We start from the raw sequence: 18212 nt of genomic DNA, 5'->3' as shown, positions 1-18212 counted from the left end.
GATGGCCAGAAAAAACAAACAAAGAACTCTGGAAGAGGATGAAACAGAAACCAATAGTACAGGAAATTTATGGAACGAAAAGAGCTAGGACATACATGGAGGCAAGACAAGAATAACATAACAAGATAGGTGTTGGACTGGATCCCCGAGGGCAAGAAGTGACAAAGTAGATCAAGGAAAACATGGAAACACACAACAGAAATAGAAAGCTATCAAAATGATATGGGAAGAAGCTAAGACAGCAGCAGGAAACCAAATATGGCAAGTGGTGGAGAAGGCCCTATGTTCCACATGGAAAAGAGAAGCATAAGAGAGTAACTGTCCAACATTAAATTTTTTTTAAACCAGGTTCAGGTTTTGGTATACGGAGATATCAGCATGCTTAGTACCATGGCAGTCTGAACCACTAAAAATCTTTTAAACCTTTTACTGAAGATACAGAAAAAGGGAGGAAAAGGTTAAAGCATTTGAAATGTAAAATGTTAAGTAAGGTTTTCATTTTAACAACATCCCTTGTTTTCTTTTAACTGTGGAGAGTCTTTAGAAAGAAAAAACCCTTTATCAATAGTCTCTTAGATGGGAACCACTTTCCCTATAGGAGGAAAAGAGAAAAAGTTAGTTAAGATGTTTGAGGTTGTTAAGGTTTGATCCCGTTTCCTAGAAGACAAAAAAAGACAAACACCCAAAAGAGAGGAGAAAAGAACAGCAAAAATAGAAAATGAAGCTTCTGTCTCTGGTGTCAGAGTAGCAGCCATGTTAGTCTGTATCCGCAAAAAGAAAAGGAGTACTTGTGGCACCTTAGAGACTAACAAATTTATTTGAGCATAAGCTTTCATGAGCTACAGCTCACTTCATCGGACGCATGTAGTGGAAAATACAGTGGGGAGATTTTATATACACAGAGAACATAAAACAATGGGTGTTACCATACACACTGTAATGAGAGTGATCAGGAAAGGTGAGCTATTACCAGCAGGAGAGTGGAGGTGTGTGTGAAACCTTTTGTAGTGATAATCGAGGTGGGCCATTTCCAGCAGTTGACAAGAACATGTGAGGAACAGTGTGGGCGGGGGTATAAACATGGGGAAATAGTTTTACTTTGTGTAATGACCCATCCACTCTCAGTCTTTATTGAAGAGTCAGTTAATTGTATCCAGTTTGCAAATTAATTCCAATTCAGCAGTCTCTCCTTGGAGTCTGTTTTTGAAGTTTTTTTTTTGTTGAAGGATTGCCACTTTTAGGTCTGTAATTGAGTGACCAAAGAGTTTGAAGTGTTCTCCGACTGGTTTTTGAATGTTCTAATTCTTGATGTCTGATTTGTGTCCATTTATTCTTTTACGTAGAGACTGTCCAGTTTGGCCCATGTACATGGCAGAGGGGCATTGCTAGCACATTGGTAGATGTGCAGGTGAATGAGCCTCTGATAGTGTGGCTGATGTGATTAGGCCCTATGATGGTGTCCTCTGAATAGATCTGTGGACACAGTTGGCAATGGGCTTTGTTGCAAGGATAGGTTCCTGGGTTAGTGGTTCTGTTGTGTGGTGTGTGGTTGCTGGTGAGTATTTGCTTCAGGTTGGGGGGCTGTCTGTAAGCAAGGACTGGCCTGTCTCCCAGGATCTGAGAGTGATGAGTCGTCGTCCTTCAGGATAGGTTATGGATCCTTGATGATGCGTTGGAGAGGTTTTAGTTGGGGGCTGAAGGTGATGGCTAGTAGCGTTCTGTTATTTTCTTTGTTGGGCCTGTCCTGTAGTAGGTAACTTCTGGGTACTCTTCTGGCTCTGTCAATCTGTTTCTTCACTTCCGCAAGTGGGTATTGTAGTTGTAAGAACACTTGATAGAGATCTTGTAGGTGTTTGTTTCTGTCTGAGGGGTTGGAGCAAATGCAGTTGTATCATAGAGCTTGGCTATAGACAATGAATCGTGTGGTGTGGTCTGGATGAAAGCTGGAGGCATGTAGGTAGGCATAGCGGTCAGTAGGTTTCCAGTATAGGGTGGTGTTTATGTGACCATTGCTTATTAGCACCGTAGTGTCCAGGAAGTGGATCTCTTGTGTGGACTGGTCCAGGCTGAGGTTGATGGTGGGATGGAAATTGTTGAAATCACGGTGGAATTCCTCAAAAGCTTCTTTTCCATGTGTCCAGATGATGCAGATGTCATCAATGTAGCGCAAGTAAAGTAGGGGCTTTAGGGGACGAGAGCTGAGGAAGCGTTGTTCTAAGTCAGCCATAAAAATGTTGGCATTTTTGTGGGGCCATGCGGGTACCCATAGCAGTGCCGCTGATTTGAAGGTATACATTGTCCCCAAATGTGAAATAGTTATGGGTGAGGACAAAGTCACAATCCTAGCCACTATGGATGTAGAAGCCCTCTACACCAACATTCCACACACATATGGACTACAAGCCATCAGGAACAGTACCCCGATAATGTCACAGCAAACTGGGTGGCTGAACTTTGTGACAATTAACTTAGGCTTGAATAAAGACTGGGAGTGGATGTGTCATTACACAAAGTAAAACTATTTCCCCGTGTTTATTCTCCCCCTCCCACCCCCACCACCACTTAAAACAGTTTGTTTATAGAGCAAGACACCCACTCCCCTAAAATAAAGTATTCTTCTGCCAACATCTAAGATGGCTACTCTTTGCAAGCGAAATGTTTTGGAACATATTGTACCTGTACTTTGGGCACATCATCACTTTATCGCAACCATTACTTGACTAGTTAAAGTTTATCCTTTTGTGTTTCATGACATAGTGTGGGGAAAGGATATGACAAGGGGTAAGAGTTACAGCGTTCTCTTGTTTTCTTATCAGGCTAAGGCAAAGAATTATTAAAAACAGACAAGTTGAGTATACTTGTAAAACATGACTGGGCTGAAAACTGAGATCTTATGTAATATGTCACTGAATCTCTTTGTGTATGAAATATATGGCAACAGCAAAGCCATTTCAGAAAGGAAATCTCTGTATGAGGAGGTTTGTTGTTTTAGGTAGTTTGTTTGTTTAGTTTTTCACTATAAAGTACATGTACACATGCTTTTATAAGTGTTAACAAGAATCATGACATTTTCTTATCTTATGAAAAGGATGACTGTTTGTGAAACTTTAAAAGCTCCAGTAAACCTTTACAAGTTTCCCCAATCTACCAAGTTTAGTAAATTTAATGGTGTTAAGTCGATTACCACTCAGTATGAACTAGGGTTGCCAGTTTTTGGTTGGACGTATTCCTGGAGGTTTCATCACATGACATCATCTTCAATTAAAGATTAAATTCCAGGAGACTCCCGGACAATCTGGAGGGTTGACAGCCCTTTGTCTGAACATTTAGTTAAAACTCATGCATAGATCAAGCAGGCTTTGTATATTATGTGATCATAATCTTCACAAGCAAGACTTCCAGCCAAACCCAATGGTAACCCAAGGTTTCTTAAACTCAAAAGTAAGGTCATCTAATGAAAAGTGCATTGGTATAATATTCAGGCCATCCAAGCAGTTGGTTTTTGCTAGGGCGTTGCTTTAATTAAACAACCAAAAAGTTAAAATGGGATTCTGACTTAAACAGGAATAAGCCAGGAGAGTTAGTATTAAGGCTCAAAGAAAAGGAGTACTTGTGGGACCTTAGAGACTAACCAATTTATTAGAGCATAAGCTTTCGTGAGCTACAGCTCACTTCATCAGATGCATATCGTGGAAACTGCAGCAGACTTTATATATACACAGAGAATATGAAACAATACCTCCTCCCACCCCACTGTCCTGCTGGTAATAGCTTATCTAAAGTGATCATCAGGTGGGCCATTTCCAGCACAAATCCAGGTTGATTGTCAACAACTTGATTGTCATGCACATTGTGTAAAGAGTTGTCACTTTGGATGGGCTATCACCAGCAGGAGAGTGAATTTGTGTGGAGGGGTGGAGGGTGAGAAAACCTGGATTTGTGCTGGAAATGGCCCACCTGATGATCACTTTAGATAAGCTATTACCAGCAGGACAGTGGGGTGGGAGGAGGTATTGTTTCATATTCTCTGTGTATATATTAAGTCTGCTGCAGTTTCCACGATATGCATCTGATGAAGTGAGCTGTAGCTCACGAAAGCTTATGCTCTAATAAATTGGTTAGTCTCTAAGGTGCCACAAGTACTCCTTTTCTTTTTGCGAATACAGACTAACACGGCTGTTACTCTGAAACCTGTCATTATTAAGGCTCAGTTTCCATCCGTTGCAACACATTAAGACAAGTTAAAAGCATCCATTATTTGTTTGAAGAACTGTTCTATGGTGAGGCACAAACAGGGATTGAGGTTAGGAGTCCTGAATTTTCTAGCTTTTGTGTGTTTAAATCAAATCTTCAATATTGTAACAGCTTCTACTAAATCTGTGTATGCAATGGGTGGCTGAAGGCATTGCTAATGAGATACAGCATTTCACCTACAGGTAAAAAATTTCCCCAGGTCAATGGAGCTGGAAGGGATTACTGGTTGACAGCTGTTGAGTAGTTTATGAGAAATGAGTTGGTGGTTTCAGCCTAGCCCCTAATGGATGGGGGCTCCAAATGACTAAATCCACTATCACATGAGCAGCCTTGTTAGCAGTCTTGGCAGAAAGGCCTAACAGTGAATGGGAAGGAAGACTGAACTAACCTTTCCCTATTAGAGATGGTCCTTTGTGCCAGGCTTGGAGTAGCTCACGAAAGCTTATGCTCAAATAAATTGGTTAGTCTCTAAGGTGCCACAAGTCCTCCAGTTCTTTTTGTGGATACAGACTAACGCGGCTGCTACCCTGAAATTTGTAAAAGAGTGTCAGTGGCATGTGTCGCTGCCTGTGCTCTACTTGTTCTGATTAGAGGATGGAAGCTGCCAATCCATTGCCTTCCACGAGCACTAAATTAGAACATTAAAAAGTGTCATACAATTGTCACATCAGGCCTACTTTCAGGGGGTGTTTGGAGGAACCACCGCCCCAGTCGCCTCTCACCACCTCCCCGCTGAGATGGCTGAGCCAGCAGCTGCTTCTTTGAACCTCCCAGCAGAGCTGCCCTGACAGCTCAGTAATCCCAGCAATAGCTCGGCCACTAGCCAAACCTCCCTCCCAGCTCACTAAGACTGGATCTCTTCCCCCCCCCCCATCACCCCGTGCTCCTTGGCCACCAGCATGGCCCTAACCCACCATACCTCCAAAAACTCCTCCCAATCCCCTCAGCCAGTAGCTTCTCCCTGAGTGCTGCCTTTAGCAGCCCCTCTCCCTTCTACACAGCAGCTGCAGGCTAGATATGTCAGTGTCCCCCTTCAATCCTCTCCCATTCAGTACTCCTCCATTCCTCTAACCACTACTCCTTCCCCCCCTTGCTACCTCCTCCTGAGACCCCTGTCCTGCCTACACCCTCCCTTTACACTCTCTCCCACCCACTGAGCTCAGACCCCAGGAAAGGGCTTTGCCTCTTCTCCCAACCCAGTTGAGCATGTCGTGGAGCCATCACTCCTTCCTTCGTGTCTGCCCCTGGCAGGGATTCATAGGGCTGTCATGGAGTCAAAGGGGAGCATGGCGCCCTTTTTCCTTTGAGAGGAAAATGATGATGATTTGCTTGTTTGGAAAAGCTGGACATATCTTTGCTTGCTGTAAATGTGTATGATCCCCCCAGCAGCTAGTGAACTCAAGCAGTTTTCAAATAAGAGGATGCTGTGTAGAATAGCAGAAATGAAAGAGCTATTTATGCAGCTCTGTCCTCTAAATTATGAAGAAATCTGAGCTTTATCAGAATATGCAATCTCTTAACAAGGAGTAAGTAAGAATTACAAAATTTAAATGAAAATTATGATGTGTATTTCCCCTGTTTTTCTCAGCCAATGAGCTCAGAACATAGGCACATAATAATGTTTAACACTTATACAGTGCTTTACATCTTCAAAGGACTGTAGAAACTTGACTAATTAGTACATATACCATATTAGCATACGGTTAGTAATCAGATACAATTGCCAATCTTTTCATTACTGAAACCTCTGAAGAAAGACACTATTTTATTTAGTTTGTTGTCATTTATATACCCAAAGCTACTATTCCATATGCTAAGCTAATCATTTGGGAAAATACAGCCATTCTGCACTTCAGAGAATACATCAAAAAGTACCAGAACCAGTTAACTTAATTTTTTTACCCTTCTGAAAATTAAGGGCCTCAACCAAAGCCAATTAAAGTCAATGGTAGTATGTCCATGGGATTTGTATCAGGCCTTTTAAAAAGAGCTAAACTGCTTTATTTGAAAAAAAAAAAAAACCTGTTAAAAATCATCATCCTTCAAAAAAATCAAGCCATAAAAATAGGGTCCTGAAAATTAAAAAAAACACTGCCAGACCTTTAATACAGCTGTAGAAACACCATGGCTGTAGTACACTTATATTATTCATCCTAGCTTCTTGACTCAGATTCAGCAGACAGCTATAGTGCTGTCTTAATTCCACAGGCCTGGTTGCTATGACATCAAAATTAGAAAAATATCTGTCAGCTCCAGTTGGCTGAGCACAGACTGGGCTTTAGTTGGGTGAACATGAGGAGTAATTTAGGGAGTCATGAGGAGGTACCCAAAGAGTAAAAATATTCTCCATGGTTTTTTGCTTAAGTGGGTAAGGAATTTGGGACATTATTGGGTTTACATTGCTGGAAAACCTGGACTTTATTTAGTTGTGTCAAGAGTGGAATTCTGTATGTCTAAATTGGAAATCTCCACTTCTGCTGAAAGATGCACATAGTGACGTGTGAAATATATTTTGCAAACAATTCTAAACTAAACTCAAGACTAGAGATTAAAAACACACTGTGGGCCAGATTCTGTCATCTTTACTCATCATGAATAGTACTTTACTCTGTGAGTGGCCCCACTGAAATCAATGGGATTCCTCTTGGTATAAGGTTTTAATCTTTAATAGAGTGGTAGAATTTAGACTTTAATTAAAATCAAAATAATGTGCCGAATATAAGTATTGTTGGCCAAATTCTGTTACCATTCACACCCGTGCAAACAAAAGCAGAATTTGTCCATATGTATATTTTACACACACACACATATATATATTAGGGCTCTCAATTAATCACAGTTAACTCGTGCGACTAACTCAAAATTAATTGCAATTAAAAACATTAATCGCAATTAATTGCAGTTTTAATTGCACTGTTAAACAATAGAATACCAGTTGAAATTTATTAAGTATTTTGGATGTTTTTCTACATTTTTATATATATTGTAATCTGTGTTGTAACTGAAATCAACGTGTATATTATTAAAGATATTTGCACTAAAATGATAAACAATAGAAGTAGTATATTTCAATTCACCTCATTCAAGTACTGTAGTGCAATCTTTGTCATGAAAGTGCAGCTTACAAATGTAAATTTTTTGTTACATAACTGCACTCAAAAACAAAACAATGTAAAGCTTCAGAGCCCACAAGTCTACTCAGTCCTACTTCTTGTTCAGCCAATCGCTAAGACAAACAAGTTTGCTTACATTTACAAGAGATAATGCTGCCTTCTTTTTATTTATAGTGTCACCAGAAAGTGAGAACAGGCATTTGCATGGCACTTTTGTAGCTTGCATTGCAAGGTATTTATGTGCCAGATATGCTTAATATCCGTATGCCCCTTCATGCTTCTGCCACCATTCTAGAGGACATGTTTCCATGTTGCTGATTCTTATTATAAAAATAATGCATTAATGAAATGTGGGACTGAACTGGGGGAGAATTGTATGTCCCCTACAGTTTTACCTGCTTTCTGCCATATATTTCATGTTATAGCAGTCTCGGATGATGACCCAGCACATGTTGTTCATTTTAAGAAGTCTTTCACTGCAGATTTCACAGAACGCAAAGAAGGTACCAATGTGAGATTTCTAAAGATAGCTACAGCACTCAACCCAAGGTTTAAGAATCTGAAGTGCCTTCCAAAATCTGAGAGGGATGAGGTGTGGAGCATGCTTTCAGATGTCTTAAAAAAGCAACACTCCAGTGCAGAGAATACAGAACCCAAACAACCAAAAAAGAAAATCAACCTTCTGCTGGTGGCATCTGACTCAGATAATGAAAATGAACACGCATCGGTCCAAACTGCTTTGGATTGTTATCAAGTAGAACCCGTCATCAGCATAGACGCATGTCCCCTGCAATGGTGGTTGGAGCATGAAGGGGCATACAAATCTTTAGTGCATCTGGCACGTAACTATCTTGTGACACCAGCTACAACAGTGCCATGCGAATGCCTGTTCTCACTTTCAGGTGACGTAAACAAGAAGCGGGCAGCATTGTCTCCTGCAAATGTAAACAAACTTGATTGGCTGAACAAGAAGTAGGACTGAGTGAAGTTGCAGGCTCTACAATTTTACATTGTTTTATTTTTGAATATGCAGTTTTTTGTACATAATCCTACATTTGTAAGTTCAACTTCCATGATAAAGAGATTTCAGTACAGAACTTGTAATAGGTGAATTGTAAAATACTATTTTTTACAGTGCAAATACTTGTAATAAAAAATAAATATAAAGTGAGCACTGTACACTTTGTATCTGTGTTGTAACTGAAAGCAATATATTTGAAAATGTAGAAAACATCCAAAAATATGTAAATAAATGGTATTCTATTATTTAACCGTGCGATTAATTGTGATTTTTTAATCATGCATTAATCATGATTAATTTTTTTAATCAATTGACAACCCTAATCTATCTAATATGTTTAACAGAATATAAAAACCCAAACTTTCAAATCCTATCCATATTCTTGGTTAAGCCTCTGGTGCTTTAATAGTGGTGTTTTTTTTTTTCCAATTGTCCACTGTCTGAAATCATTTTGAAAGAGGGCATTAATTTTCACTGAAAGCAATTATTTTCCAACGTTGCTTCATTTCCAGTAAAAAAAGAAACGACGACAAAGGCAACTGAACAAAGTATAACTTGGCTAAAATTTCATAAAATGCTCTTACACAAGAATAGATCAAGCCTGGGAAAATGTGTTCTTTTGTAAAAACATATTTTCCTTTGAAGCCGCTGCTAGTTGCAATAGGTCACATAGCATATCAGTATGTGTGTGTTTTTATATAAGACAGAGCTTTTGCTCTAATTGGAAGTGTGATGTCAGTCACCATGGCAACTACTTTCTTACTGTCAACGCTGATTCCCCACTCTGGCACTTTTGAGTGCAGAAGGTGGGGGCACGCAAGGATTTTAAAAATTAATACTGGCCACTCCCAGGCTTGTATTAAAGTCTCAAGGTTACAGTTTCTGTCTGACCTTGGCTGGGTAGATGCTGCCACCACCCAAGTGCAAAAAAACCCCTTTTAGAACCCAGGAAGGCACACTTGGGAATTTCTTCCTGTGGGGTACCTCAAGCCCTTTCACCCTCCCTCCCCCCCCAGGGAAGAGCTGAGAAGAAAAACAAAGGAAATCCGCTGTTGCCACCAGCTAATTAAACAAGATGTGCCCAAACCTCTTAGGACACAAATCCAATCCTGTTCTTAAAGATACATTTTATTAAAAACAAAAAAAGAAAATGCATCTAAACTCAGACTATTGCTAGATTTTAAAAAGAACCACTAATAAGAATTAAGCATTAAAATAACTTTCCTGAAGTCCAGCTTAAAGGTACAAGCAAAACAAAAGCACCTGGGGTTAGCACAGAGGAGTCCACAAGCCATAAAGAAATAAGAGAGAAACCTAATCGCATCTTCCTAAACATTTCCTGATCTACTTACATATCTGGGGTTTCAAATGAGTAGTTTCTAGGTATGATCTGGTGATTTTTCATACCTGGCCCACAGCTTTTTACAGCATAGCTCCAGCCCTGTCTGCTCTGTCCCCTCTCTGGAGAACAACAACAGGCAGAAAAAGGGGAAGTTTTTTCCCCAATTTTAAAAAGTTCTAGCCTTCCCATTGGCTCTTTTGGTCAGGTACCCACTCCCTTCCTTTTACCTATGGACTTTTTTAACCCTTTACAGGTAAAGCAAGTAGAGAACATCTACTAACAGGGATTTTATAGTTAACTGGGTGTCCATAAAAGGGAGTCTTCCCCCCCTCCCCACCATTTATCACACTTATTGATGTAGCAGAATATACAATCTAATTCAGCGTTGCAGCACCTTACACATTCTTCTTTTTGAGAAATGCTTTCATCTTTTCTGGACTCTAAATAAGATCATTCCTCTGAGGTAGAAAACATAATTCTAACACTGAGTCCTTTGGAGTTGCTCTTTGTGGTATTTTATGAACCTGACGAAGATTAATGTATCAAAAGTATGCGTTATAATGGAAAATATATTTATATACTGATTTCTTGTTATAATTCTACTTCTATACTTTATACAGTCTTTCATCCAAAGATTTTAAAGCTCTTTTAATAATGCTGCACAGAACCCCTGTGAAGTAGGTACTTTATATTACTCATTTTACAGATGGATAAGCTGAGGTTTAGAAAGGTTTAAACATGTCCTCAGGTTACAGAGTGAGACTGGTAGAGTTGTGAATACAGCCAGTCTTGGTGACCTGAATCCCAGCTCCCTACTCTAACCACAATGGGCCACTTCATCTTGAATGGTCCATTGAAACAAGTGTTAACTACCTATGCTAAACGATCTGTTCCACCTTGTATTTAGCTGTGACATTCTGCATATGTTTCTGAAGAGCTCTCTGTAAGCTCAAAACCTTTTCTTTCTCTCTCTCTCTCTCTCCCCCCCCAACAGAAGATGATCCAATAAAAGATATTACCTCACCCACCTTGTCTGCCTAACCACAAGACTCCTTCTTTCCACTTATGCCTAGAGGTGTGTCATACCAATTCTTTATTTATTCATAATATTATGGTGTGCAAAGGCCCCAGTTAGGATCAAGGTCCCATTGTTGCTGTACAAACATGTAGGAGGACTTGGTTCTGCCTCGAAGAGCTTACACGGAGCACAAGTAAGTGTGATAAACAAGAGGGAGGAAGGGGGAAGACATGGGTAACAGTAATAGGTTTATGTGAGTACACAGGCCAGTTAAGTGCAGAACTTGGAGGTTCCAATTTGTGTAAAATACTATTTGGTTATTTTGATTTGCTTTTAGTATTTTTTTCTTGGTTTTGGTTGTATTCATTTTTTTCTTTTTTGCCTTCTGCCCTGGCCCAGCCACCATTAGACAGTTGATTTCTGGTAGGCATCACAGCAGAAGGGAATGGGAAATTCATAGATTTTCAGGCCAGAAGGGACCACTGTGGTGTAGTCTGACCTCCTGTATAACAGACAATAGGACTTCCCTGAATTAATTCCTGGTTGAACTAGAGCGTATCTTTTAGGAAAGTCTCCAATTTTGATTTAAAAATCGTCAGTGGTGAAGAATCCACTGCAACCCTTGGTAAGTTGTTCCAATGGTTAATTACCCTCACTATTAAATATTTGCTTCTTATTTCCAGTCTGAATTTCTCTATCTTCAGCTCTTAGGAAGAAGCGTATAATGACTTTACAGATTAATTTAGGGAGGGTGCCCCATGCACAGGAGGCAGCATGGAAAAAATCACAATGTTGGTTGTGAAAGAGTAAATAAATGTAAAAGTAAATGTTTAGCCAAAAAGAAATTATTTCTATTCAAAGCTAAATGTGATAGAGGAACTGGAAACAAAGCATAATCGTATATACAATCTTAATATTAACAATTTACAAATTATTACAATGGTTTTATTTACACACCATTGAAGAGTGCATCTGGTGAGAACTGGTTGTCAAAACACAGCAGAAAAAACAAGGCTCAACATCTCTAGCATTCTTTAAATATAATTGTTCCTGGCAATTACACATCCTATTAGTTATTATCTAAATATTTATCTTCAGCTAAATTATGAGAAGTGCACAGTCAGAGAGAAAACCCACACTCTTTTTACTGTATGCCTTAAAGATGGAATTGTGCTCAGCCAAATGCTTGATTTCTGGTTTTCTTCTGTATTTTGTTTTCGCGGATAACACTGAAAAAAAGAGAGAAGAAAGACTGGGATGGATGGCAAGCCGTGACAAAGACACTGGGTCTGAGACTGTGGCTTTTAAAGTCTGTTTGCCATGCTAAGTCAGAGACCACAATATGAAATCATTTTAAAAATATTTTGGCTTAAAACAGCTCAGCAACAAGCTTTCCTGGCAACGGGGTTCAGCACAATATAGATCTTCATTTTTCTACAAGGCAGTTGCAGATTTTACACCAACTTGTTGGGACAACTCCTCAGCTGGGGTAAATCGACACAGCTCCATTGGCTGCTGTGTAGTTGAAGCTCAGGCCCATTGTAATTAGCATTATTGTACCAAGTGTTTGAAAAGTCACCTAAATTAAAGATGGGATTGTATTGGATTGGGACTCTGAGAACAGGCTTCTTTTTCTGCCTTTGATAAGTCTCTGCACCTTTGTTTTCCCTCCCATCCTTCGTCTGCCTTACCTATTGAGATTGTAACCTCTTCAGGGCAAGGACTGTCCCTCACTATTAGTACAGCACCAGCACAATGGGGCCCTGATCCCAGTTGTGGCAGCTGGGTACTACTGGACTACAAGTAATAATATTTGTGCATATTTCTCCCCTCACCCCACAAAATTTCAGGGGTAACTTGATTTCACTAGTTGTTCTGTATACTTTTCACCTGCTATCAGTGACAGATGTGCGTCCTGCAGCCTTGGGCTGTGGGGTGGTTGGTAGAGTGGGGAGAGAGTCCCTTCTGCTAGGATGTTGAGTGGTTGATTGGGGAAAGAGTCTCCTTTAGTTCTTTACATGGGTGGGTCTCCCCTGACTGCTGGTGGTGTCCTTTAGCTGACTTGGTGCGGGGGCAGGTAGCAGTATAGGTTGTCTTCTGGGTTTTTTTGGGATGGGGCTCAAGGGTCCTTCCCAATAACTGGCTCTTTAAACTCTTGGCTGGGGCTGGGCAGGTGAGAATGGGGTGGGGGGGGGGGGAGAGAGAAGAAGTGGGCTGCAGGACTCCCATTCAGGGCAACTGCTGTTCAGCTCCACCTCCTCTTTGTTTGTATCTAGAGTGGCCAGCAGTGTGTGGGTAGAAGTGTGAGGACAGCATGGTGCATCTCACAGCCACCCCAGCAGCACTGCTGGGGGATGCAGGAGTAGTGTGCTCCTAGGAGGAGCTGCTGTGAGTATGGCAAAAGCAGGACCAACCTATAGCTCGGCATCTGCATGCATGGGTAGCAGTTGGTCTAGTTCCAGCCTTAGAGAGGACTGAAAGTCAACAATCTGAGCTGACACTAGCATTTTTCGGCAGTCTCCAAAACAATTCACCTGTCCAACAAGTGTCACCAGCTCTTCTCCATGAGCACAGTCCTGTGCAAATGGTTGGCCTAGGGATTTTGGGGTTGGTGAACCGACTCTTTGCAATCCAAGCCTGTCAAGGTTCCTTCTCCACTCTGAACTCTAGAGTACAGATGTGGGGACCTGAATGAAAAACCCCCTAAGCTTATTTTTACCAGCTTAGGTTAAAACTTCCCCAGCGTACAAACTATTTTACCTTTTTGCCCTTGGACTTTATTGCTGCCACCACCAAGCGTCTAATATATAACAGGGAACGAGCCCGCTTGGAAACATCTTTTCCCCCCAAAATCCTCCCAAACCCTACACCCCCTTTCCTGGGGAAGGCTTGATAAAAATCCTCACCAATTTGCATAGGTGAACACAGACCCAAACCCTTGGATCTTAAGAACAATGAAAAAGCAATCAGGTTCTTAAGAAGAATTTTAATTGAAGAAAAAGTAAAAGAATCACCTCTGTAAAATCAGGATGGTAAATACCTTACAGGGTAACCAGATTCAAAACATCGAGAATCCCTCTAGGCAAAACCTTAAGTTACAAAAAGACTCAAACAGGAATCTACATTCCATTCAGCACAACTTATTTTTCAGCCATTTAAACAAAACAGAATCTAACACATCTAGCTAGATTACTTACTAAGTTCTAAGACTCCATTCCTTTTCTGTTCCCGGCAAAAGCATCACACAGAGAACCTTTGTTTCTCCCTCCCTCCAGCTTTGAAAGTATCTTGTCTCTTCATTGGTCATTTTGGTCAGGTGCCAGCGAGGTTATCCTAGCTTCTTAACCCTTTACAGGTGAAAGGGTTTTTCCTCTGGCCAGGAAGGATTTTAAAGGTGTTTACCCTTCCCTTTATATTTATGACAAAGCCAAACTTAACTGACTCCTTTTACATTAAAAAGGGCATGAGTTGATGGGAAGGATCTGCAGGTTCTTGCAGAAATGGAACCCACAGCTGCTTGTTCCTTTTCACCATCATAATCGGTTTAGATACATTTACATTTTCAAGGTTGGCTGCACAAGGAAAAGGGCTAGAATTTGTTTTTTAATTAATGAAAGCTGAGGTTCTGTCCTTCATGGGACTTGCAATCTTTAAACCAAGATTGGATATCTCTAAGAGATATGCTCAAGCTCCATCTGAAGTTATGGGCTTGATGTAGAAATAAGTGGATGAGGTTCTATGGTCTGTGTTATGCAGGAGCTCTCACACTGGGGGTTGCGAGGTTATTACATAAGGGTCGTGAGCTGTCAGCCTTCACCCCAAACCCTGCTTTGCCTCCAGCATTTATAATGGTGTTAAATATATAACAAGTGTTTTTAATTTATAAGTGGGGGTCACACTCAGAGGCATGCTGTGTGAAAGGGGTCACCACTACAAAAGTTTGAAGACCACTGGAATAGAGGATCATAGCCTTATGCTAGCCTCCTAGTTTCCAAATGCCTGGCACCATGGTATGCGAGCGCTGATAGAGGAGTCACCGGGGAAGAATTTGGTCGGAGCTGATCAAGCACAGTGAATAACTAGACCACTGTACAATGGTAAATGTTACACTAATATGTTACTCTGATAAAATAGCATTTGTTTTAGTATAGGCTGTTTCACTGATATCTTAACATTTTTATTAACACTATATACCCTTATAGCTCATTTACTAAAAGAATTATAAATTTGTGTGTATGTATCATTTTAAAATACATTAAAATGTGTATAAAATCAGTGAAAGTTTAGACCCTGAAATGTCTCTTGGCTTTATATATTACTTCATACCACTGCATACATTCAACCTGAGCTGTTGCAACCTTGATCTATCTTTGAGACAGAACGGGTTAGGACTATTACACGTCTTGCAAGCAAAACTAGTATTTAATAATAAGGAATGACCCATACATTAAATTGAATGATAAAGTCAGAGAAGATGTTGTGCTGAGCTTCTTCATCTCTCTGCCACCATTATAGAGATACAAAAATCATAACTTGGGCCTAGGCTTTTTCACACTGTAAAGAAACAGTTTAATTTTGAAAAATAGCAGTTTTTCTATTAATGAGGTTATGAAATTGTCAAAGGGTCTCTAAATTGTATGGGTCCAAATCATCAAAACATTGTATCCATTTTGGCTGCCTGTCTTTTAGAGGTGCTGACTGCCAACCACTATAATTTAACTCTTTGGAATTGCAGGTTCTTTGCTCTTCTGAAAATCAGCCCTTAAGAATCTCAACTAGGGGACCCAAAAACTGCATCACCCACCATTAGTGGACACTTGTGGAAATGTATACCATAATTATGAAAATGCCTAGGAAATGAGATACAAAAAACTATATTGAATTAAAATTAAGCCGTAATTCTACAAAATCAATGGAAATCAACGTCTCAGCATTGTTTTGCCTAAACATTAGTCCCACTAAAGTATTACAATGAGGGACATGTTTTGCACTCACATATGGCAGACAAACTTGTTTAAAATCGGTTTTAGATTGTGCAGACTCAAAATGGATGCTATCTAATCTGTACTTGCTCATTATCATATTCTGAGAGCCACAATACACCTGGGATGCCAAGTGACTTATGAGTCAAAGTCCTAATTTCAAAAGTAATTTAGGCACTTAGAAGCTACTTAGCCTCCTAAGTCACTTAGGCACTTTTAAAGATTTTATCCCTAGTGTATTGTGTGTCTAAATCGCAATGCCTGTGTCTAAAATTAAATTACACACATGGAGAGGCACTATGTCTGTCTCAATGTTCAAGTAGAAAAGCACCAAAATCATTGTCAGGTCTCAATTAATAATAACTTACGTGCATCTTTTACTGAAATCATGAGATTTCAGGGGAGAACTGTTTCAGCGAAGAATTTTCCCATCTGTTTGTAAAGGCTGGCACGAGATAGTGTCCAGGATCACAATCTGTGATATTTTCACACCAGACAATTGTAAGTTACTGATGAGAACACTAGTAAAAATATAGCTGTTTATTTTATTATTTATCTAGAGAGACTTTTACTGTATTTTCACAATATGTGCAGTTATTGCATAATCCACAGGGGGCAGGAGGTTCCCCTGGAGAAGAGAACAGTGAGCACCAACATGAGATGTATGAGCAATGCCCTGTACTCTCAGGGTGCCTTGGGGGCATGCGCTTTGAACATCATCAGAACCTGAAAGCTCAAAGCATTAATTTAAAAAGCTCCTTGATGCTCTTCTCTGAAACCGACAGCAAAATAACCTTTCTGAATAGATGAGGATAGTGATACAAAGAAAGACCCTTGTTATTCCGTCAGGAAACTTGAGGTGGGTTAAGCTACATATTTCAAAATTCAACTCAGCTCGCTGTGTATAGTGGTTTGTGGAATTTTCCAGCTGTAGAATGTTCATACATAAAAGACATGGGTGAGTGAGGAATTTAACTGACAAGCTGCTATACTATTTGGTTTTTATATAACAATGTTTGTACAAACACAAATGCCTTACTGAGAGAGTCACACATACTAAGCTAAAGAAAGAAGGCTGGGTTAGAGCCCACAAGGGTGAGTCTAAATGTCTCCAAATATTGGACATGTGCAAAATTTGGATCTGAATCCAAATTTTGCAAATGTCCCCTGTCTTTACAGTGATCAAACCAAAACCTTTGACTTACACCCCTCCTTTTCACCCCTCCCCCCGAATCAAGGTGTTTCATATCTGGAGTCAGATCCACATTTTCCAGTTTTGACCCTATCACTAATGTGAAGGCAACGCTTAAATAGAGATGATTCAGTTACTTCAAGTGGGAGTGGTGGAGGGGCCCAGTCACAAGTTGAAGAACCACCCTCCCTACCGAACAGTTGTGAGGAGAGGATAAAATGTATCCAAAAATGGAGTGGAGGATTAGGTGGGTCTGAGATCATAGTGGAGTGAGTTCATGAAAGTTTTTGAAGACCAGGGGATTTTTTAATTGAATTAGAAGTATGAGAAACCAATCATGCTGACAGAAGACAGAAGTGGTATGATCCTGCTTCCTGGAAAGAGAAGGGTGTCATCCTGTTTAGGGGCTAGGGCTTTCTAAATCCTTTTGGATTCCTAGCAAACACTCTCAGACATATCTAATAGTAAAATAATCTTTGCTAGGAATGACAGAAAAGGAAGGGTCTAAATACCTTAAGAACTCACTAAGTGGTTATAGATCAATCTAGGCAGTTATGAAAAAAAGATACACATTTTAATTCCTAATGAAAGCCCACAGGGTAGTAGCCCAGTAGATGTGGGTCAGGAATAACCTTACTCTTTAAAATTTCTTAGGACTTGCATCTTGGCTTGTCCCGTCAGATCTGTCCCTCTCCTGGAGGCAAACTTGCCTTGGCCTTTAGAATATAATGGTTGGGAACTCCAGCTGCATCATCCTTTCATGGGTCTGCTGTGTTCAGAGCTATTGTTCCCAGCTTTGGGCTACTCCTGGGGAGGTGACAGTCAATAAATACCCAAAGCCAACTTGGGTGCAGCACACCCATTGTCCAACATATGGCTCCTCTCAGCTTTACCCTGGTGGCCCAGCTGAAGGGATCTGAAACTAGCTTGTATGCTCCTATCTGTACCATGAACTGCTTACCAGTGGATTCACGCTGACAATTAGGGAATGTGCTCCTGTGGAGCACAAGGAGGCTTTCTCCTGGAGCTCTCCCTTTAGAAGGTGGGTGGGACACTACTGCCAGCTTACGGTGGGTGCTGGCTCTCTCCCAAAGCCTGAGGTGCTACCAGTGCATTTAGTCCTGCTGCCCTCTTCAAAGAAGGGCTTAGGCTGACCATCTTATCCCATTTAAAGGGAGCAGAGTAGTCTGTCTTGATCCCTTTTTGGCTCCCAAATAGCAAACCTTTCCTGACACTGTCTTCTTAAGTGTTCCTAGCATGTGCCCTATTGCCAAGTGTCTGATCCAGGCC

At 40.5% G+C, this 18212-nt stretch overlaps 1 protein-coding gene across 4 annotated transcripts in view; it reads left to right on the top strand.

Moving 5' to 3' along the window:
- The window catches only part of STARD13 (StAR related lipid transfer domain containing 13), a 473464-nt gene that overhangs the window by 367061 nt on the left and 88191 nt on the right, over positions 1-18212 (top strand). The window lies entirely within an intron of this gene.

The sequence above is a fragment of the Lepidochelys kempii genome, chromosome 1, assembly GCF_965140265.1.
Source record: "Lepidochelys kempii isolate rLepKem1 chromosome 1, rLepKem1.hap2, whole genome shotgun sequence".
Lineage (NCBI taxonomy): Eukaryota > Metazoa > Chordata > Testudines > Cheloniidae > Lepidochelys > Lepidochelys kempii.
The sequence above is the reverse complement of the archived record's forward strand: the minus strand, read 5'-3'. Positions and strand labels throughout refer to the sequence as shown.